The following is a 24,083-nucleotide window of genomic DNA, read 5'->3' as shown; positions in this document are numbered from 1 at the left end:
TTGTAACTATGGCCTCGTGGCCGACTTTAGGCAATGTTCCAGCTTTTGACAGAAATATTTCGTTCGTTCTTTCTTTCTTCTTTACAAAGTCTTTGAGAATGTATCAAGAAGCAGTATGACAGGAAATTTTTTGGATGCATTCTGTGAGCACTAAACACAGAGAAAAAGAAAATGCCAGACGCTTTCCTTTTCATTTTGATTCCTCCCAAACCTATCTCATTTACATTGCTGTAACTTACGCGCGATAATTCCGCCTTTTGGGTGACGGCTATGCTAAGAATACTAGAACTTGAAACAGTGATCTTTTTGTATGTGCTTGTTTTTCGTGTATAGCTCAGATATGCTGTTGCATTGATTACTGCGTGCGAGACAGATTGCTTCATTGTTAACAAACGCTTTAGCAATGACACTTTGCCAAGGCAAAGGACCCAACGTTTGCTTTCGACGCCTCCACGACAGCGACGATTTCTCTGTGCAATCTGCTTAGGCCGCTCATCACCTTGCATTACCGCCTCACAAGCTTCTCCCTATTAAAAAAAAAATGTCCGCGTTTTAGCGCCGTGCTTGTATCTAAATGAAGCCGTTATTAATGGTGCTTTCAATATTTATAACTCGCGTAAAACCTGAGGCTGTCTTAAGCCACGTCATCATCATCATTAGCATTATTATATTAATCAAAATATTTACTATAATAATCATCACTGATTAAAGCTTCACGTCCCTTTCGCGGTAAATCACGAGAGGTGGTGCGAGATTCAAGAAAAGAAAATACACCGGAACATGGTTTCATGAACATGTAAAGCAACTAGAAAAATAAATTATGGGATTTTACGTGCCACAAACGAGATCTGATTATGAGGCACGCCGTAGCGGGGGACTCCGGAAATTTGGACCACCTGGGTTCTTTTTTTAACGTGCGCCTAAATCTAAGTACTACGGATGTTTTCGCATTTCGCCCCCATCGAAATGTGGCCGCCGTTGCCGGGATTCGATCCCGCGACCTTGTGCTTAGCAGCCCAAAACCATAGCCATTAAGCAACCACGGTGGGTTGTAAAGCAACTAGACATATCATAATACACGTACCAACACAAGTAGAGTAACGGTGCATGCTAGTTTCACACATGAAATATCAATAGTTGCTTGACCTTCAGGAGCTTACATTCGTTAGCAATTTGATTTACTAGCTTTTTTCATTGTTCTATTGTTCAATCGATAATGCTTAAAATGATTGATTGAAGCTGTTGGCCGAATCATGGAAACGCTACGCATCTTGAGCGTTGAAAAGGCGATATACGATGTGCGGGTAGTGCAGATACTCAACCAAAAGCTTTTTAAGGGATACTTAATTACGCCAGACTCTACGTGTACAATATCTGAAGTTGTTAATACCGGCGTTAACGATACTACACGTTTCAGAAGATCTCTAGTACTTTCGCCTTGCGTCACTTACGCTCTCTTTGCCAGCAAGGCATGCTATTCCGTCAAGATGCGCTTCGTCTTTTTTCACATCGACACCACAAGTGTTTCCCGAACAACCGGGCCAACGCTTTGCTACTTCTCAAGAACGGCGCGTTTTATGCAGGCGTCTCAAGTCATAGGAGCATCAGATGAAGATAAATAAAGCAAACAACTTGCAAAATAGCCATTTATGTATACATAAAAAATCATCTCTGTATCTCTTTCTCTATGCTTTCTTTCTTTTCTTTTCTGTCTTCCTTCTTTTCTTTTCTTGTATAGAAACAGCTGCTTAATGTATCGATAGCGTTCTTTTTTTCTTGAATAACAAAACGCGCAAGGAATTCGCTAGCGTGCGACATCACCGTTATTATTTATATGTTGTCTGTCCCGCTTTTTGACACTCGAAATGATGAAAACAAGCTAAAAAACGAAGAAAGGAAATGATAAATTTGGGCGTCTCTATATATGTCCTTGATGTGTGGAGCTCTCATGCATGATTTGCAATACTAAATCAGGAATTCAAGAGAAGCGAGAGAAATAGAGAGAGAGAGACATAGAGGAAAAAGCACCAGCGTAATTTATTTTAACGAAATATCTTCGTCTCTTTTGGTTCTTTTTACTCCTCCGCTTTGCCGTCAAGCTCGTGAACGGAGGTCGTGACTTATTTGCAGCTACCCCGGCTCGACCTTGCGTTGAATGACCCCGGGGCATCATTACGGAGGAATGCGTTTACTACAGAACCATCGTTATATTTACATATGCGCATATACTGTGGGACCCGGGCAATCAGTACAAGCGCTAGAAAATTCAAACAAGCACTGCCACTATAACTTAACAGGCACGGAGTAACGCAAAAGCAAAACTCGCTTGCAGAAATAGCCAACATTTCTTTTTTAATCAGAAGGCACTGTGAGGCGTTTGCGAGGCGTTTCTGCATAAAATATTCTGCGGCTACAAAGAGCCCAGGGTTAAGCAACATGCTTTAGCGCAGTGTCAGAAGGCGTTCACGTCTCTTCTTGATCGTGTATTTTTCTAAACAATAAATTGTTTAGCAATATCTCGTTGCATCAAAACGCAACGCTATGTGCAGTCGCACGATTGAATATTCATGAATTACGCGTTGTTCGCCATATACATATGTTAAAACATGTCACTTAGACTTCTAAGTACCCATGATAGTTAGATAACAATTTCCCGCCGAGAAAGCGATGTTAATTATTTGTTAGCTAAGTAATAGGAAGAAAAAAATGGAAGGCGCGGAGAAACCATTCAGCTGTGCGCGATAGATGACGGCATGTTAATCATTTTAGCCTTTGGCGAAATAGGTTATAAAACCCAGTCATTATTGAGAATTCGCACATCTCAGCCGCACGCCTGTGCACATTAATTGTCGGACTTTTCGCATTTTTTCCCCTGTCCTTTTATTGCCCCTGAACCTTTTTGTTATGTCATATAGAGAGCCCATATATAATCCCGTTTATTTTATTTTTTTCCTTCCTATCTTCCTTTTGTAACGTGAACAGGAATTTTGCGAAAGCGAAGGATAAAAGGTAGCTCAGTATGTAGCCAGTAAGAGCTGTCTTCGTCTAATTAATGTTTCCACTAGAGCACTTGTCTACGTCACGACTAGGCGAAGTCAAGAAGCTTCAACAAGACGGATAGAAGCCCTCTCGTCAAGACAATGACACAGAAGCGAAGCGTCCTCACTCTTCTTCGCATATATTTCCTGCGTATGTCGCTGTAGCCCAAGCACTCCTTTGCCTATACAGCGCCTCCTCTATGGCCTCTGCCTTGTATCTCGAGGCGCAAGCGTCATGCTAACGAAAAAGTTAGACACGATGCTTAAACTAGCACGGACATTGAAATTCCGTCATTAATATTTGGTGTATCATTATGTACGAAGGGCAGCGCGTAAATAGGTGCCGTATGATGAGAGTGTGGAGATGTGCGACCGCCTTTCAATTCACAGTGAACGCTGTGCGCCCTTTACCTCTTGTAATGGTCATTTGTCATTTCCCTGCTTTCTTTCCCCTGCCCATTCCCACAGTTTATAAGGTAGGAACCCAAGAGCAACCTGATTAACCTCCCTTTCTGTTCGCTTCACTCTCTCTTTCTTCGGAAGCAGAAATGCAACATGGTGTTCTTGCATGTATCTTGCTTTAACCGTGAAGTTGGTCGTTTATGGAGTTCTCCGGCGAGTTGGACCAAACCAGCACGGTAGCAAACACGAAAAAAGTTGGTCGCGGCTTTGGTATTTATTATGCTATCTTTACAGAGCGGAGACGCTTCTCAGCGTATTTTTGGCACGGCAAGTTATTGTCGTTCTGCAGCTTTTCGAGCATATCGCAGAAACAGGTGCACGCGGCGCCTCGCAATGCAGCTGCAATCCTTTTAACCGGACTCGGATGTTAGGTGCACTGCGCCAACCCCGCGTATCGTACACGCTGCGCTGAGTTTCATGCCTGAATACATTGGTTTAAGCTCGCGAAACATAATGCATAAGCTACGTAGTAGCATTTCTGATGTGGTTCAGCAAACCAACTACTAATCGGTTTTTTACTTTACTAATAATGTTATTACTCAAATTCCAATTCACTGTTGTTGTTTTTCTTACTACAAATGCACTCTTCATGGTCAGAAATAAATGTGGACTAGTTGTTCTATCTTTCCTTGATTTGGGTCTACGTTTGGGCATTGCGTGGTTAAGCTGTCTCAGAAAAAGGATGTAGCGATGGGATCATGACGCTTTATCAGATTACGAGTTCTTATAGATAGTTAAGTTGTGCACGCGCACAATTTTGAGGGCATGACAAGAGTGATCACCATTAAAGAGAAGTACGGGGTATTGCGTGCCAAAATCATGATCGGATTACGAGATACACCGTATAGTGCGGAACTCCGGAATAATTTCAACTCGTTGGGGCTCTTTAACGCGCTCCTAAGTATCAGTGCACAAGCAGTACATTCCCTCCCCCCCTCCCCCAGAAAAAATTTGACATTCGCGACGGAGATCGAACCCGGGACCTCGATCTCAGCAGCGCATCGCAACAGCCACTGGACAACCGCGGCAGGTACCGTCGTTTTGACGCTTATGCTGCCTTAACATACGGCTATGTGCCGCTTCGCCTTCGCGTATCCTACATGTCGCCTTCCCCACATGGCATAAGATCTGCCCGAGAACTGGCCCACAGCGACCATCAAAAGCAATAACAGACAAGAAAGCTTACGAAAAATGCAGACAAAATAGAAGCGCGGGCTGTCTTTTCTGAGCAGCCGGTTCTTGCTCCTGCTTGCAGAGGACAAGAGCAGAAGAAGCGAAGCCGAGATAGCGGGCAGCCTCCCCCATTTGACTCCCCCCCTTCGGCGACCGGGCGTTCGCCGGAGGGACAAGTCCCTGGGCCGGGCTTCTTCTGGTTTGTCCCGGAGGGCCTAACAAGCTCTCCCACGTTCGCCGCCGGCATCTTCGCGAGGGCAGCCCTTCAGAAATCAATGAAGCTGCGCTGTCGCCCGCCTTGTGAGAACCGACTCGCACGGCCTCCGACGCTGCCACAGCCGTTTGTAGTGAGTTATTGACCTTTTTCTATCCCCGCTTAGCGCTTACGGTGCCCCGTGCTTATTGCGCTGGACAAAGAAATCCGCGCGGCTCTGGCTCCGCATAAGGCATCGGCAGGGCGCTCTGCAAATTTCGCCGTTTTATCAGAGGAGTGCGATTACCGGTCAGAGGCCTCCGATTCGGTTGGGCGGCAGGGGCGTTTCTAAAAGGCGACGTCGTGAGCGAAGGGCGCTGTTTCAGCATCTCGGTGTGTGTGTGTGTGTGTGTGTGCGTTGTAAGGTCAGAAGGATAAGGGAACGGCCGGTTGAAGTAACGGATTCAGTAGTTGGCGTTATTGTTTGCGGGACAACGGCATTCGTTCCTCTAGTGGAAACGCGTGGAGCACTTTCAAGGAGGACCCTGGAGGTTGCTTTTTAATTTTGCCTTTTATTTTATTTTTTTGCTGTGATGCAACTCAGACAAGCAAAGAGTTTAAGTGCAATGAGTTTGTTCATATGCACTACGAGTTTGCGAAATGACTTCTTATACATATATCTTCTTTGGCTTGGTTGTGTTATCAGCCTGAGTGTAAAGCAGTCTCATATCTTCTTCATTGTATGTGTGCATTAATATTCCAGACCACAATCCCATTTTTTCGATATTCCTGGCCTTTTATTTCTAACACTATGTGATATAACATTAATCATTAGCTTGCGCTACATATACCGCGAGGAAAGATAATGAGCTGCAAATAACGCACTGATTCGGGAGGCCAGGCACTTGCACGTAGTATCTGCCATCGTACGTGTACTAATTTGCAATGCACGCAATCTGAAGCATTGCGATCGACAAGAGGAGAGGGGGAGCCCACTTAGCGCTGTTTAAACAGTTCGCTGAAAGAACGCGGTATAAGCCGTGACGCGTTAACGATTGCGAGCTGGAGAGTTTCGCTAGCGGCCAACATTATACACGAAGAGCTAAGTGACGTGACAGGGGTTGATATTAAACGGCCTGTCACGATATGCGGCACAGGCAGCGTAGAAAGGTCAGCGTAAGAGGGTACTCGAGAGAGAGAGGCATGTGGCAATTTCTATTCCGATTCTTTTTCTAAGACCAGCACTTCTGTCTCCGTAGAGCCGTGTACGTATTGCTGGCTCCGCTGCCACTCGTATAGCGAGGTCTGTACGAGATTGCCCAGAAATGGACCGGAACCTCGATCTCTTTACTTTTCCTTCACCGCGAGCACGCGGGGTCAAGTGCGGAGATGAAACGTAGCAAAGGCAGCTGGGGTCTCTTTTGATCTGGCAGTGTGCTCGCAGAACTGCTTGTACGATTTGCCAGATGTGTCGTAATCTTGCCTTCCTTCGACTTTCTTAAGAGTTGAAATAAGAGCTGAAAGTAGAAAGCACGAAAGAAGAGAAACATGATAGTCGTAACCGTCTTTAAGAAACAGAAGAAAAAAAGAAGGTCATAGAACATTATCCAACGCAAGACCTTTATTCCTTTTCACTTAATCTATGAATAAGTTTGGCGTCAGAACACAGGACAAGTGATGCGTAGTAGTTCACCCAGTACTAATTATACTGTCAGCTGTCCTCGATAATTCAGATCCATGGAGTGATGACTCAATCGGTTAAGCCCTGACGGACTTCTTTGCAATAGTGGCTGCTCGTTCACGGGGCGTCCTAACAGTATCCAAAATCGGAACGACCCGCTCCCTGCCAAAATAAAAAAAAAGAAAGAAAGAACAGAAATGGAACTAAGATGTTGTTCATTTCGTGCTAGCTTTCCCAAGCATTTCATCATTGACGCTTTCACGAGCGCGTGCATTGCCCCGTGGTTCAGCATTGACGAGGAAGGGTGCGTATTGTCGAACGTGGATGATGATGCGCATCGAACCGTGCACGTTGTAGACCTATGTTTCGGTTGTAAAAACGCGCTGTGTTTCAACTCTCTGGCTATATGTCGAAACCTGAGCCGTATAGCGTAAAACTGTTCCAACTTAATTTCAATTCCAGTCTCCTGGCGTCAAATTTACGTAACCGCCGCCGCAAGCTAGTATAAGGATAAGGGAGTGACCCGCACCGTTGTTTGAACTGCCCAATCAAACGTTCTTCTCGTTTATAGGAAGCTTCTTTCGTTACCTTTCAAAGCAAAATAGCGTTGCCGAACTCAAGATTTTTTTCTTATGTAATTGGCTGACAAGAGGAGGTGAGTCCGAGCTAGCGTAGTGAAAGTAGGTAAACGGCTAAGGTGGGCGGTGCCGGCGTCTGCGATTGGTCCACTTCCCCTTGCTTAGCTTGCGGTGGCTGGTTGAAAATCGCAGTGACATGCAACGGGGATTTAAAGATGCCGCTGAACCAGACCCGAAGCGAAGAAGAGTCGGGAAAGCGATGTTGTACACGATGTCGAAAAGATGTTCTTCTTTTGTTTCGTTTTGTTATGGAGGCGTCAATATAACCATTGTTCTGCTTGTGCATTTAGGCTTAAATTTCACTCAGGGCACCTTTACCGTTCGAGTGTTCAGTGAAGTGGGCTAAGCAAAAAAAGTTACGAGTAGCTTCGAAAATGCGTCGACGTGAGCGTTGGGTGCCTATGCGGGATTACTATGCTTGCATGAAGCGGCGTGCGCAGTATTTATACGGCGAGAATGTGTCGATGTATGTTTACGAATGTCCGTAATGTACGCCGTGTAGATGAAAGACACGATTAAAGCAACAGTTAAATAGGAGCTTTCCGCGTTTCCTGTTGTTCCGAACCCAAAATTCTAATTCAGTCTCTGTCGCGCTTCAAAAGCGACACTGTCACTTGTCTGGAATATCGTGTATACAGAGCTTATACTTCCCACACGGATGGCACCTTAATATTTGCACCGACAACGTTTGGAGCTGCGGAAGTAACCAGCTCTGTGGATTCCACGCGAGGATTTTTCGTCAGCGGTATTTGCGTCCGTGAAACTCGGCGTGTTTGGAGCGTTTCGCCGTTGTTGCCTCGATTTCGAATCTCGAGCACCCTGTGGGTGAAATCCCACTGTTTATGATTATCACTACGCGCCGCGCGTAAATGCCGCAGGGCGCCTTCTCGGCACGCGCATGTCTCGCTGGATCGAGAACGGTTCGGTTCGCGCTATGTAATTACCACTGCAGATCGCCCATATAGGTGGGGGTTTTCAACAACGTACTACATACGCGTGTGTACAAAGCGGACAATGGACATTCTAATACGAATTCATGTACACAGAAACGACCAATTCACTAAAGTTTCGCAAAAGCGGCAAGTTTATTTTCTCCTGCAGAAAAGGCTTATCCGACGACGAAGTTTTTGCCAGGCACGCGAGCACGCCTTCCATGTTAAGCGTAATGCTCTAATTTAACGGTTCCAGTTAACGCCCTGAAACGTATCTTCCCAGATAAGCATCAGGACAACACGTGCAAATTGTGCCAGGAAGGACCAGCAACACTCAAACACATGCTGTGGGAGTGCAATGTAGTTATAGGAAGTATGGCAGTTGTTCCGGAGACCCTGTCGTCGAGGTGGGCGGCCGCTCTGCGCAGCTCAGACCTCGGAATCCAGATGTGGGCAGTCCAGCAAGCCCGTGAGGCGGCGTTGAGGCAGGGCCTTGACGTTCCCCCGTGGGAGACCTGAGCCCGGGTCGCGTTAAACCTTGCCGGATGTACAAGAAAGTTGTATCCATCCATCGAGTTAAAAGTTTTCATGTTGACGTCTGGTTTGTCCAGCATAGTAGCATTTCTGCTATGGAAATCGGGGTGGTAGGATATGCTCAATTTGTCTCGGACACCCAATCCAGGAACACGAGCGGCTTAGCTGTGCTCCACTAGATAGTAAGGCCCGCACTTACGACATAGTTAGTGTACATTGTATGCATTCCTCCGTAGAAGTTTGTTGACTTCAGTGAAAAACAAACCGGTTTGCAAAGCCAGAAACTATATACAGTCCTTCATGGCAAAGTGCGCGGCCTGTAGCACTCGGGGACGCGGACACACCCAACACGCGTAACGGCATAAACCGACGAGCTTATCGCGGAGACAAAAGAAAACTGCAGGTGCATAGGGGCGCCAGAAAAGAAAGAAGAAAAAAAAAAAACTCCAAATGATCATCAGTGACTCCGAATGTTTAAGCCTTATAAACCTCCGCGTTCGTCCATGCGGGTGCCGCCGTGCGAGTCAACGCGTGAAGAAGGATTGACAGAACGTTCACAAGGCGGCGATGGCGTCAGCGAAGCCGGGCGGGCGGGGACTGGCGCTGACCACATCAGCGATGCCGGCGATGTTTCCTGCTGCGCGAGCCCGTTCCCTAGAAAGTTGATGCGGCCCTGTTTATCGCAGGCTTTCCCCCGCTTCTTCGCGATCCCTTCACACACTTGTCTTTCATGCCTTCTCGCTCGCCTCACTCTCTCTCTTTCCTTCTCCTAAAGGACGAGGAAAGGAAAGGGCCGCCGGCGCTTGATGAGGATCGCAGAAAAGAGGCTACTTTTCGTTTTCCCATCTGTATCTCACTTCTTCTTTCCTTCTGTTGATTGTTTCTACTCTACGTCATAGGTTAGTCCGACTATCGTGGAGCTCTCGTTCCGTTGAAAGAAAGAGAGAAATAAGTAAGGAACGAAGGGAATGAAGCTATAAAACACTCGGAGATTACCGAAGAGAAACAGAAATAGAACGGAGAGAGCTCCGATTGCGTATGAGATGGGCGCCTGAGCACTTTCTCGGCGTGAGCTCGGGTTCCCACTTCTTGACCGGTGCACCCTTACACCCACACCGATTTGAGTCTCGCTCGCGTCAGGGCGTCACCGAATGCTCTCTTCGCGGGTAACGCAGTCAGGGCGCAACCTTCCCCACGCTTCCCGAGCGCCATTGCCACTTGGTTTCGGAACATTGCGCGAGGGCTGCGGGCCTCGTGGTTCTTACGTTTCTTTATTTCGTTTCGTTGCCCTTTGTCTATCCCCCCGATTATCTCGAACGCTCCACGTCCGCGTCTACAGGATTGTTTGATCGGGACGACACGGACACTTTACCAAGCGAAGACCTGTCTTCTAGCATTGGGATGCACCTTCGAGTGGAGACTAATGCGAACATTGTGTGCGCAGATACCAGCTTCTATTTTCATCGCTGCTAACGTCGAAAAGATGTCCTAAGAGCTGAATGCCAGAGGCAATACCACATTCTAACGCCAGCACTTTACGTTGTCGCATTGACCGGCAGCTCGCTTGTTCGGCTGTCGTATACTATATCCCAGGGTGGTCGTTTTATTCGTTTCAGTGTCGGTGGAAATGTCTGCGAGCACTTTATTGTGGGCTCCTGCATTTCAGATGTCTCGGACTAAGTATCTGCCGTTAAACTATTAATTATACATATTAACAAGTTATGAGGTTTAATCTCGTGAAACTGACACTGTTGTTTACGAGGGAGGCCATAGTGAAGGGGCTCCCGATTACTTTTTTTCCACCTGGGATGGTTTAATGTACAATCAAGGTACGTCACACGAGCGTTTCTGCATTCCTTCCTCATCGAATCGCTGCTGCCGCGGCCGGGAGCTGAACCCGCGACCTCGTGTATGACAGCATAATGCCGGAGTTACAGAACCAACGGGTCGGGTTAAATACCTTGTCACTAAACTCCCGGATTGGGTCATTTACCTACTTCGCGTTCGACGGAAGGAGGGAAGGACTTGTCATACGAAATTCAGCGTATCGCTGTGAAACGAAAAGATAAATGTCATAGTCTGGAGTTAAAACACCATGATGTTAAAGTACCTCGGAAAGTGATGCTTGCATCTCGACGGGTGGACGCATTGCTTTTGCGTGTGCGTGTGCGTGTGCGTGAGAGACAGAGATAGAGAAATGGTCCTGGTACATTTATTGCCAGGTGTCGTCATGTTGCAATCCCGAGAAGGTATTCACAAAGAATGTCGCCGCAATGTAGATCACCGTAAAACACGTCGTTGAGTTGCGTGATGACAACACGGAAATGTTTTTTTTTTCGGAAATGGAAGTGACCTGCACTTACCTGAACAGAGCGAGAGGAACGATTGGAGTACAGCGCTATAGCAGTCAAACTTGCGTACCAGCTAGTTGCATGGAACTCTTTATAAGCTTAGCAGCTCCATCACCGAATGTAGCCTCTTGCCGAAACTGCAGCTTAGCTTCAACGCAGCCAATAAGAATTTATTAAAGCGTTACAAAGGCCGACATGCCTCCATAAACGGGGCGCCGTTAAAGAGATGGAATTGGTGACGACGCGATTCGTCATTCTCAGCGGCCACCCATGCCAACCGCTTTCGTATACTTCGAGATGGTGATTGGCAGCGCAACCGCCAGACCTCTGACACATCACGCTGTCTACGTCAGGACTTCGTGGCTTCGCAATGGGGGCGCAATCACGAATTTCACAGCTCGTGCAGGCTCTCGCTTAATAACATAGCTTCTATATATAGCAGCGAGAATCGGCTGAAGGGAGGTAAGCAAAGCACAGTATTAGTGCATATATGTCATCACTTGCACGCTATTTACTTTCAGGTGAAATACGGATTGGAGAATTGCCACTAATACCCCAAGCCCATGAGTGACACTGTGACTTTGTTTACAAACTCATTGTCGGGCGACTTGGATATGCCTTTTATATTTATATGTCCCTGTGTGTATGTAGGGCTGTGTGCTGTGGATTTCTGGCCCTTTGACGTAGTCTCTCTTCATTTCCTTACTACATATATATTTTTTAGATTCTATTGTCTGCGATGCGATGAGGAGTAGCCGTCCCCATTACTGGGCTACATATTTTTCGTTGATTTTCATTTCAATAAAAAGAATTACTCACAGGGGCGGCAGTCAGGGCGAATGATTACATTGCCACCTGAGCAAACCGGATGCTCTTCTGGTTGACCTCACTGGCTTTCCTATCCTTGTTTTCTCTCTCTCTCTCTTGAGCGAACCTCTCCTTCCTGAAGAACAGGTATGCGTTGTGCCCCTTCCGGTGGCACTTGCCAGCCCGCTCCTTGCTTTATATTTCGCTCTTTGAATTGTATATATGTTTTTAAATAATAATAATAATAATAATAATAATAATAATAATAATAATAATAATAATAATAATAATAATAATAATAATGTTTATTGCCATCTGAAATGCAAAACAACACAAGCAGGCTGGTCTAAGCCTCAGTTGGCTTGTAGGACCATGCCTATGAATATGATACATATGGCGAAAAAAAAATACAGAAATTGATGAGACATGTAAAAATAAAGAAATAAAATGAATGACAAGAAAATGGAAGAGAACAAGATAACATTTAGTTATTCTACTTAAAACAAAGGAAATTGACGAAGTAAATATTATGATGCAAAAATGTTCTGGAGATTGAATTCACCATAGCTCGTTTAACAATTCTTTCAGTGTGCTTTTCGATGTCGCATGAAGATTTCATCTGGTAACTCGTTTAAGATGTCCGGCACGCATGCACGGCGTCTGGCCGCACCGTTCCTTGTGGCTGAACGAGGAACTACATAACGGGCGTGTTTTCCGAGTTCTCTTGTGGCGGCATCTTTTTGTTTGAATGTAGAATTTAAAAAAAAGTATGACGACAACTGTTTCGATAAGCAAAGATTGAAAATTCGGTAGACCGAATTCACGGAAGATATTTGGAGCTGTTACTAGTGGGGAACTGTAGGCAGCGTTTTTCAAAATATTTTTTTATTATCCTGTCTGCCCTGCATCTCCAACGACCCCAACAGAAGCCGAGGACTGTACTGCCGTACTGTCACCGTTCACACGCTGTAAGCCAGTGCATGTACAATAATCTTTTTTTACAGACAAGGGTGTAAAACTTTCGATATTAAACAACAGCCAAGCGACTGACCTCACTTTAGAACAAATAAGTGATAAGTGATGTTGCCGCGTTAAGCTACTATCGAAATATATTCCGAGATACTTCAGACAATCCACGTATGGAATAGGCGCACATTCACAAGAAACACAGTTTGACTCATGTAAGTAGAGAGGCATGTTAATTACAGTAGTCTTGAATGGAGAGCGAAAACAAACAAGTTGTATTTTTAGGAATTATTGACAATTCCATTATTAGTGAACCAAGGCATTGCATTATACACGTCATTTTGCCACATTTCAGTGGACATTTTGTAAGAAAGATGTTTTGCCAGTAACACAGTGTCGTCAGCATACTGGAACACATAACATTTTGAAATTGCCAAAGGAAAGTCATTAACGAAGATGTTAAACAACAATGGCGATGAAATGGACCTCGTGGGGAACTCCAGCTTTCAGCGACAGCTTAGAACTAAAAGCGTCTTGTCATCGGTAGTGACCAATTGAAATCTGTTGCTCAAGTAATTTTCCGAACTGTTGTAAAAAGGCTCACGAAATCCCCAAAATACAGTTTACTTAACAAGATTTGATGATTCAGGGTGTCAAACGCTTTCGTTATGCTTCTAAGAACAGCGCGCACGTCAAAAGATTCTGATCGAATGCCGAGAACAGTTAATCTGAAGATTCCTCAAGCAGTACCACAGTACCACGCCCTGAAATAAGGCCAAAATATCGATGAGTCAGGATAGAAAGTTTGTTAAGGAAAGAAGACATAGTGTGGAAAAGAAATTTTTCTAGGACCTGAGCAATAACCGGCAATATAGAAATTGGCAGATGGTTTTCAATATTACCTTTATTCCCTGACTTGTGTAGTTGTAAAACAACTGCAGCTTTTAGGCATTCCGGAATTTCGTCACCTTCCAAAAAAACCATCCAGTATATGCAGGATAATATCTGACAGAGCATTTAAATGCCTTCTGATGGTGTGTAAAGATATTCCATCATATCCAGTGGGCTTGTTAGGACGCAAACTGAAAATAATTTTTTCCAGATCACCCCCCGCAATTCTCGGAAGGAAAGATAATAATAATAATAATAATAATAATAATAATAATAATAATAATAATAATAATAATAATAATAATAATAATAATAATAATAATAATAATAATAATAATCAAATTTACCTTCAATAAATCACTGTCACGTCTACCTTTTATGATTGCGTTACCAAAGAAATTTTGTTTATTAAACGGAATTGGCTGTTGCCGTCTCTGAAGTATAATTTTCAGAACACTCTGCTGATGCGTATGGTTTATACTTCCACTGAAGAACGCCGGACTGAACAGAAAAGAGAAGTGCGACTATACAGAACATTAGTTTCTATTGTATATTTCATGGCGGAGATATTGGTTTCTCGGTTGTTCACGAAATTGCAGATGGACGCTGACACCTTGGTCGTAGCTAAACCGAAGGGGGTCAGACTCTAACAAAAGGCACCTCATGGCGCAATGTTCTTAAGTTGATGCCAATTTCCTTTACTTTAGCTATGGGGCGTTCTGCAAGTTCTTGCTGCAGGCATCGGTGACAGCGAATTCCAAGTTCGTGAGGTAAAACTTGGCTTCCACTGATTCACTTCATGTGGCCCCCTTACATGCGCCAGCTACACTTCACAATGCACTGATTCTGCCGCTTCACCTCGGCTGAGTAGTTTCCTTCCCGTATTTCTTTCCACTGGTGGCACATTTAATCATCCCTAAAAGCATTTACTAGTTGTTCTCGAAAGGCAAGATAGGTGTGTTGCTTGGCTTTCAATCGCTGCTTAGAACAAACTTTTAAGGAAACGTTACCTGGCTTCAAGAAACCTTCCAAGGGACAACTTCGTTTTCCTTGAGGTTTTCTTCAGTATTATAGGAAATCGAACACAGCTTCGGTGCGGTCAGTAAAGTCGTTCGAGCTGATTTTTATTGCACTGTCGCTTCACAGATTGAGGGAGCGCTTGAAAGTGTTTTTTATCATGTTGGGCTAGTTGGGGCAACCTTGTGCAGCGCATCCTACTTCAAGTGTTCTTGCTTGCTTGCTGCTCTAAAGATACTAAATCACAAATTGACGGTGTCACAGAGATTGCTGAAGTTACTCAGGCACTATTGATTGATTTCTCACCATTTGTTTCTTGTTTTCTTCAATTTGCCATTGACAAATTTTGGTTCTGTCTCCTGTCAACATTTTTTTGCTGTCCTTTACTTACCAGCGCTATTTACCGCATCGTATACCTTCAATAACAAACTGCCTCAGCTGTAGTCGCGAATCCGGCCTTCGATGATAGCTGTGCTGAATCCTGCGTCATACAATGGTAAATTTTATGGTAAGATGGTAAAATCGAATCCTCACAATATATTGCCTTCTCTCAAATATTGTTTCATAGTGCCGTCGTGGAGAGAGAGAGAGAGAGAGAGAGAGAGAGAGAGAGAGAGAGAGAAGTCATAAGGAAAGGCCGGAAGGTTAACCAGACTGAGCCCGGTAGGCTACCCTGCACTGACGAAGCGGGAAAGGGGATTGAAAGAGGAGAAGGAAGAAAGAAGGTCCCACAATACGTAATGAAAAGATTCGATGGCGAACAATCGTACACGGTCGTGGGAGGTGTTCACCACCTGGGACTTCGCAAGCAACGCGTGCATTACGACGAAAAAAAAAAAAACGCAGGCAAGCAAATGCAGGCCTGCGTTGTTCATTTCAAGAATTCCATGGCCATAGAGATGGCAACCAGAACCGACTTGCTCTCATGTAGTGGCTGTATTCTCCATGGAGTGCTTTAAGGGGCACTTTCACGTGACGTGACGCCTATCGTGACGCCTCACTGAAGCGAAGGGCATCTTTTTTGATCAGCGTAGCCAATCAAGGTGCATGAACCTGATAGCCTAGAACGACATCAATTCGGAATATGTACCAAGTTGCTGCGCTTGTGTTGCATACTATCCGCAGCTTTGAAGCATCAAGAGCGACCCAGGAGCCCTAGAATGTTTCCTTTGCGAAAAATATATTGACATTTACCTGTAATTTGCCTTTCTATAGCATTTTCTACTGTCCACAGGTTTTTGTGGGCGGTGTAAGCCAATATAATTACGTTTATGTCTGTGAGGCTGGAAACTGTGTTTATTCAATCCGAAGAACCATGACCTTGCTTTTCCAGCTTAATATCGCATGTATAGAATACCTGTTGGCTACGTACATGCCAAAACAAAATACCTACACAGAAGCACAGTTGTCCAAACAGTGTGCGTGGGCTGCGTGTGGTTTGTTTCCCTCTGCGTCTTCGTTCATCTCTTCTTCCCCTCCATCCCTTAGTCCCCATCGTAGAGCTACAGGCTAGGACACTCTACCTTGGTCGACACTTAAATAATGAAACTTTGGTCGGCCTTGCTTTTAAATAAGTTCTCTCTATTTGTCCTCCTAAAATAACATAACGAGGGCGAGCAGCAAATTTTGTTTCGCCTGTGTGGCCTGTAAACTTTTGAAAACGGGCGCTCTGCTTAAGTCCAAGCTCCTCTCTCTTTCCCCTGAGAAAAGCTCGTTCCCTGTTCTTCCATCGCGTCGGCCTGGTGTCGCCGACACTGCGTGCCAAGCGCGGGCTCCGCGCCTCCGCTTGTGTGCCACGTGCGCCCCGCGGCCGCGTCTCGGTCGTCGCTCTCTCTCAAAGGCGTCCTGCTGTCGCGTGACAACGACGACGCCCCACACGTCGTGGCGGCCATTAGAGACGGCCAATTGAGACAAATCTGAATCGCGCGTGCCTCCCGGCGAACCGGTATGCGCGGACGCACGCGATGCGGGGAAGGTGTCGTACATCATCGCCGCGCGCTCTCCCCGCCCATGGCGGTTTCCTCGAGGCGCTCGAAGCTCTGCGCCCCCCCCCCCTCCAAGGTGTTCCTTTTCTCGGCGCCAAAATTACGGAGCGATAAAAAAAGCGAAGAAGCGAGGTTGCGCTGTGAAAGCAGCGCCTAGGAGGCGCGGTGATTTGTGCGTGTTTGTGCGTGATTGTATAAGGGAAAGAAAATGGGGAGGGCGAATCTTGAGGTAACACAAGAGGAGGACCATTAAACGGTCGCAGCCTTTGATGAGTGACGTGAGAGCACGGCCTCATTAGCATAGACAAAGTGGCGGCACGCACGCCTCAGGCTATGCGCGCAGCGACGAGGTTGTCGCCGTTGTGCCTCGTTTCAGCTTTGCCTTTGTTTATTTTGTGTCTTATTCGTGTAGGGAGCCGAACGACGGCAGTACGCAAGGTCGTAGCTTGAAAGAGTCGCAAAATGGTGGTGGAAAGCGTCTGCACTCCACGTGCGTTGAGCTTGTCTACGCCTGTGCGCAGATATTCAATGGGGCCAGGAAACCGCTTATTGTAAAAGTCACGCTTCTCTTTGCTAACCTCCCCGGGTTTCATTATCGTAGGAGCTGCGGCCTGGCTGTTCTCTTGCCGAATAGGCCAACCAATCGCAGCAGAGCACGTGCGCCACGCGAGTCGCTGGGTTCCTTGCACCAGCGCCAGACGGCGCTAAAAAAAAAACAAAAGAACCAGAAAGCTCGCCTTCTTGCATCTGCAGCTGTACGGTAAGGAGGAAGTAAACGCGTCTTGCTGATATAATGGATGCAAATTGCGCTACGTACGCATGCGCATGCTGCCTCTGAAACCATGATGCGTTCAAGGTGTCCGTCGGACTTGCTAGTAACAGGAACTCTGCTTAACAGAAGGCTCGGTATAATCTGTGTGCGCCCACGCTTGTATTTGTGTGTGCGCGTGCGTGTGCGTGCGTGCGTGCATGCGTGTACTCGTGATTCGACTCTTTATGCGCTTACACAAAGCTTCGCTATATATAGATTCCTACTCGTTGGATGTGCTGCAATTGTTTTTTTTCTTCATTAGTATGTAAATTCTTTTGTGATGATGATATACGGTGAGAACTCAACGCAAACAACTTTTCATATGCGAACCAAGGAAAACAGATGCTTTTTGGAAGCATTTGGTGTTGGTGTTGGTAGAGTAGTTGGAGGGCTTAGCCTTAATATGCAGAAAGAGTGGGAACAGCGCCAGAAACGAGAACGGCGACAAGGAAGACACCATACCGGCCCTAACTAAGAATTGTTTTTTTTTGTTTATTTTGTGGCGCAACCGTCGACTAGTCGGTTCACCTTATACTAGTCCAAAGTCGCGCCCTTTGGCATTTTTAACCCGGAATCGCTCTGCTTGAACGCTTCTTGCACAAACACAGATGAGAGTCATCAGGGGTCAAGCAGACAGGTGTCAGGATGGAAAAGGTAGGTGCGCCACAACTTTGCCATAGCTTTGGAAACAGCTGCATACCATACTGGTATGGCAGCGTCAGAGTGCCGATTGTACAGGAGAACAAAGTGTTATGTCAATGAAGAGCACGTTCAAAGAGTTTAAAAATGGATCACTGAGATTTGTAGCAGGTAAAAATGCGGGAGTGAAAGCACAAGAAAGTCAAACCGCTGTACGTTAGCGAAGAAGCACGTTATCGTTATTTCGTGTCTCTCCGGGGAAAATGATGATTAGAAGCATGTGTTGAAAGGAGATCAGTTTTTATCAGTAGATGCAATCTTGAGATTGATGACAGCTGCGGAAGGAAGATTTTTTCTTCGAGGGAGGGGGTAGGGGGGGGGAGGACTTTGCGTGAGCTAAATGATTGCTGGATGTCTTCTTCTCAGGACCGAGTATGATACACCATAAAAGAATAGGAACAGCTGGCGAAATTTCATGGTGCCAACTTTACCGTATTTACGTGTAATAAATAGACTCTCCCCCAAGTCGCCAAGCGCGATGCAGCTGGAGCCTGTGGGACGTGTACGCTGTGGCTACGACTGTTTCCTTGAAAGCAACAGTGCTGCATTGATGTCTTGCAGCGCATCGCAAGAAATTATGTACTGTGCTCAAAAATTGAAACGCGAATGATTAAGAAACTACTCCAGTGCGTTGTTTCGTATTCAGGTTCACTTGCACTTGCAACATCGGCTTAACTCCGACTCCGAAACATACACTTGGGACTGCTGTGTGCTCAGAAACCGGCTTTTGTTATTGCAAATTTCTCATTTCTCTTTTTTTTCTCACGCTGTGCTATTATCTGCTGCGTTTTCGATTTGTCCTGGCCATTAGGACGTGTACTGTCGTTGCGTTGTCTCTGGCGACCTTTGGCGTAACGTCGTTCTAACATATGCTAACGTCAACCTTTATCTTAAAGTCAAAATAATGTTCTGATTGATTGATTGATTGATTGATTGATTGATTGATTGATTGATTGATTGATTGATTGATTGATTGATTGATTGATTGATTGATACACACATCAGAACGTTCTGAGGTGATCCAAGAACAAGAAAGTAGGAAAAAATGTAAACAGTGACATATTCGTCACAGTGACATTACTCACGAGTTCGATGAATAAGAAGATTCACCAACAAGTCCAATAAGCCTGTCGCTGCCTTATTGCGTAGCTGCCTTCCTGTCCACAAGTGCACAAATTCTGCGCGACCCCCACGCAGGCACTCACTCCTTATGCATCATCACCTCTTAGCCATTGCACACATATTGGTAAGGGTGATGCAATTAGAGACGCTCCACAATAAAGCTCTCGGCCGCAGCAAGAAAGCTCGGTTTCTTCTACCCTCCTAATCATCAACCGACTGGGCGTCACCACAGATGGTTCGAGAATACACAGTTGCCAAGCAGAGATACCAGGAAGTGGGTTCGTTGTCACACGTACGCAACCTTCCCAACGTACTCTACCCTTCCCCCCCGCCCCCGCCCTACAAACATGCACGCATGCACGCACGCGTATCTCGTACTACAGCGTGCTCGCATACATGCGCGCATCTCATGAACGCGTGTAGCACATACAGCCGTCCACCGCGCACACAAGTACAACGAGTGTGCATGCTTACGAGAGGCAACGTCCATCGAATGAATGCGCGACCAAAGGATAACTTGCTCCGCGTCGTGTTTAGGGAAAGTGACAAATGAATTTCGTTTTCGAGATAGGTCAGATTTTGAGTAGCGACATACACTTTCCGGCGGCTGCGAGTAGAGGAAGAACAAATTTGCTCCGTGGCTGGCAACAAGCATCTCGCCTACGAGCGCCGCTTCAGTGACACCGCTATCGCCGCGTCTCGCGCCTCCGCGGAATGGGTTTAGTTATTTTGGTCAACTTTGTCGCAAGAGTGGCCGTAGAGAGTTTCATAGAACCCAAGTGAGTTGTATGTGAAAGCATAGTAGGGCTGGTGATGGGTGTTTACCCTGAAGCAGCAAGGGGCCCACCAAACGGTTAGACGGGGTCCTGTAATATGTTATGAGTTGTGAAAGAAAATATTTTGTTTATTGGGTCATATTATACACTAGTAAGTTACTGTAGATGCGTCTTCTATATCGTTCTGAAAAGGGACCTTGCGCGGGGCCTCGCGGTAACACTTTTGGACAAAAAACGTTATGTCCTCGGATGGCTTAGTCGCATCACGATGTCATGACAAGATAGAAATTATGAATTTGGATGATATTGCAACGGGGTGCACAGGGTTATGTTGTTATTGAGCATTGAGCAGGCGTCCCATTTTTCTGCGTTTCTTTAAACGAAATAGTTCTTGCTCCTAAACGACCAAACTTCTGTGCGACTGCCCTGCATACGAAGGCAAGAGGAGTGCCCTCCGTACAGCTTTGGCGCACTCAGACGACCGTCTTTTCCCTGTGGAGATTTTGGGCCCACGGCCTCGTGCGTCTGCTATGTGCAAGGCCACAAGGACGCTGGTGCGTTTCTTGAAATGCACCAGCCTGTATGACCACCTGTGGCTGACTCAGTGATGAACACTTGTGTTCGTAATGGTGCAAACTGTGAACTTCTTTCATCCTTCTCCTCTTTCAATTACCTTCCCCAGTGCTAGGTAACCTACCGGGCTGAGCCTGGTTGACCTCCCTGCCTTTCCATTATGAGTTCTCTCGCTCTCTGTTCTTGCTCCGAAGCCTTTGTTTTGCGGTATGGAATACACAACCTTCAGGAAATATCCTCACAACAGTAATAGAAACCAGCGCCCATATTCACAAAACGCTCTTGTATACGGTAGAATCGTTCTTAAGAGAAAATTCCAGCCAATCCTGATGCTTGACATGCTACTAGCGAAGACGGCAATCCAAAAGCAAAGAGCATTTACAAGTGAGACGCTTTGCGAATTCGGCCCCAGGTGACGTATATAGAGGTGTTGGTGGTGTTGCAGCAGGCGGGGATATCTAGGACACTCTTGGCCGGCAACATTACGCAATGTAAAACGTAATATAGTCCTTTCGCGCATGTTGCCTTAGTATCTTGACATTTCTTGAATTAGCGCGAGGCAATGCGTATATCTTTCAAGGGCGCGGTGTGCGTATGGCTGACACCACGAGTTGATTGTCGCAGTCCGTAATTTCACACTTCGTCGTAGCAGCCCCGCATAATCTTCAGCAGCCGTCTTTTAAACGAACTCCAGTGTGCTTTAGGAGTGGCAATGGGATCGCCAGGCTAAACCTGCTTGTAGCTACGACACATAGCCACCACCACCCACACAAGAAGATGAATATTGCGTACACATTGTTTCAATGACGCTTCGTTTATCGCTAAAGCTCATTTGGAGGCGTCTCTTTTGCGGCGGATAATTGTACCAACGTCCGGCTGTCATAAAAAGCATGTATTGTGAATGGCAGCTTACTGGTTCGAGTATTCTTTTTCACGTATCATGTATCAATAAAACTTCTTGGGCGAGTTGGCTGATATGTAATGAAGCCACTGTAGCGCAAATAAACACGGACAAAGAAGACGACAGTACGCCACGGGCGCTAGCGGTGTCCTGCTCACTTCTTTGTCTGCGTATATTTGTGCTATACAAAGGCTTCAATAGAAAGCAACCAATTCCCCCTTAGAATAATTTTTAATGATACAGGATACGTGAAAAAGAGGTGAAAGTCTGGCAACTTACTGCCTTCCCTTCCTTCCTTATCCCTCTCTCTCAGCCATCTTCTTTGTCTGTATTTGCGCTGCAATGGCTTCAGTACATATCATGTATCGGCTTTCTGTGGCTGAACCCGTCCTTACATTCAAGCAAAATAAAGTTTGATCTGATGCTCTCAATCCGGAAATTTGCACTCTTGAGTAAGCATCATGACTCATCCGCATCATTATATTCGCACTGAGGCTGTGGTTTAGCTTAAAAATATGCTGCCACGCACTGCAACGTACTGCTGACGCCCACCGGCTCCTTGGTCTTCACTGGTGACTTCAACGTGCATCATCAGCTATGAAGCACCAAGATTAGCTTCAGACAGCAGAATGACGGCAGCCTAACGTATCGACGGAGCAATTGCTTTGACTTCACTGATTTCCAGGCGCTTTACTGCGTGCACAGTGTTCCCTCTATCCCGCTTTCCTCTTTCTGTTCCCCCTTTCCCTTCCCCCGGTGTAGGGTAGCAAACCGGACGCTCGTCTGGTTGACCTCCCTGCCTTTCCTCTCTTTGCTCTCTCTCTCTCTCTCTCTTGATCTGATGCAGGGGTCGGAGTGTGGTTTTTGGGACGTCTGTGCAAGTTGCGACCGAAGGTTGCGTAAGTGCCGCGTGCAGATTTATGATCGAAACCACGTTACTGTTGACAGAGGCGTTGCTTGTTGAGTAAAATACACGAACAGAACAGAGAAAAAATAAACGCGGTTCAATGGGCTCAAGCACTATTTTCATTTCAGATACATCCAGCGTCCACTGCGAACGAGTAGCCTCTGTAGAAGAAAGCGCTTAATTTGCGTCTCGAGCGCCATTATTTTGTCACTACACCTGATTCTTTTGCGACTGGTCGACGTGTATCGGTATTACAGCATCCGCGCGCATAGCTGCGGCTTCTTATGACTTTTTATGCGGCTGGCTGCTGCCCTCGGCTTACTCAACGGAGCTTGTGATCCCCCGAACGAGGGTGTTGCTGTTGTCGATTGCAGTCGGGTGAACCGACTTCCTCACAACACTCGATCCTTCAGGTCCGGGGGCGTACCAGCCGCAGGGGAATCTTCGCCACCACCAAGCCACCCGGTGGAAGCACTTGAGTAGCTGACTTTCATTCATGATCCATCCACCCCTGGTATATGTGCAATCCGTATCGTCTGGTTCCAACATTCGAGACGCACGGCCGGCCGGCCAAGCCACTCTATTGCTTCCACAAACAAAACATCTCTATTAGGCTAGGATGCCACGCCAAACGAAAGTAAAATTTGTGCTGAAAATGAAGGTTCGAGAACATGACCCTAACAGTTGAAGTCGTATTATTAAGGCAGCGGTGTCAAACGATAGTTCTGTCTTCTTCGCACCATTATTCATAAAGGTGAAGTGTCACGGGAGCAACCCCATTCATGTGCGCAGCAAAGACGATTGGTGCGCCTTACAAGGACCAAAGAAAGAAAAATGAAAGAAAAGTGCACTATAGTGCCGGTATAATTCTTTGTTTCTGTACCCGCTGAGCCCAGCGGCTACACACTGCACCACCTTTTCGCCTCACGGTGGCCATATATAGGTATATTTATCTAGCCTCGTGTGTCGCCGTGTAAGCCTCGTGCCATGCCAAGCGTTTGTGGTGCGGACTTGCAGTTTTTTGCATTTGTGTTTAGGGAAAGAGGAGGCACGTTTTCAATAAACGTGACTATCTACGCCGCAGGGGAATGCCTTTATCCTTCTTCTTCTTCTTTTTTCGTGCGGGCTACCGGTCGCCGGCCGCGGTAGCCGAACCACGGCCCCTGTTTGCGCAGAGCCACGTTGTAGCGAGATTTCGATCGGTGCTCCTTGACGCAATGGCGAGCGAAAACTTGAGCCTCGCCCAACGTCTCCCTCCTCTCCACTTTCTACTTTTCCTGCAACGCGTGGCCCCACACGTTCTGGTGCCTTGCGGTATCGGGCATGCTGGCCGGTGCCGTCGCTGTCGAACACGCCACCACGAAGCGTGGTGGCGACGTGGGTTAACAAAAAGAGCTGGCCTTGCTCGCGAGAGGCTGGTGCTGGTGGAAGCATGTCAGGCGGCGGCTCCCTCACCCTTTCACTATAGTTTTACCTGCACGCTCATCTCACTGCCCATTTTCCCTTTCCTCAATGCAGGGTAGCCAACCAGGCCAAGTCTGTTTAACATCCCTGCATTTTGCCTTGTTCTCGTTTTGCTCATCGCCTTGAATTTCCATCTACCGCCTTCCCCGCGCTTTCCCTGCA

The 24,083-nt window shown here is 46.4% G+C and overlaps 2 protein-coding genes across 4 annotated transcripts in view; one reads left to right on the top strand and one right to left on the bottom strand.

The window, feature by feature from the left end:
• Positions 1 to 24,083, top strand: part of LOC142582905 (beta-mannosidase-like) — a 301,465-nt gene that overhangs the window by 65,549 nt on the left and 211,833 nt on the right. For 2 of the 3 annotated variants that reach the window (XM_075693024.1, XM_075693021.1), the window contains exon 4: positions 4,756 to 5,020. The exons of the other annotated variant lie outside the window; for it this stretch is intronic. The gene's annotated coding sequence lies outside the window, so the exon portion shown is untranslated. The remainder of the gene's footprint in view (positions 1 to 4,755; positions 5,021 to 24,083) is intronic. 3 annotated transcript variants of the gene reach the window in all.
• The window catches only part of LOC142582906 (uncharacterized), a 197,758-nt gene that overhangs the window by 63,353 nt on the left and 110,322 nt on the right, over positions 1 to 24,083 (bottom strand). The window lies entirely within an intron of this gene.

The sequence above is a fragment of the Dermacentor variabilis genome, chromosome 5 (genome assembly GCF_050947875.1).
Source record: "Dermacentor variabilis isolate Ectoservices chromosome 5, ASM5094787v1, whole genome shotgun sequence".
Taxonomy (NCBI): Eukaryota; Metazoa; Arthropoda; class Arachnida; order Ixodida; family Ixodidae; genus Dermacentor; species Dermacentor variabilis.
The sequence above is the reverse complement of the archived record's forward strand: the minus strand, read 5'-3'. Positions and strand labels throughout refer to the sequence as shown.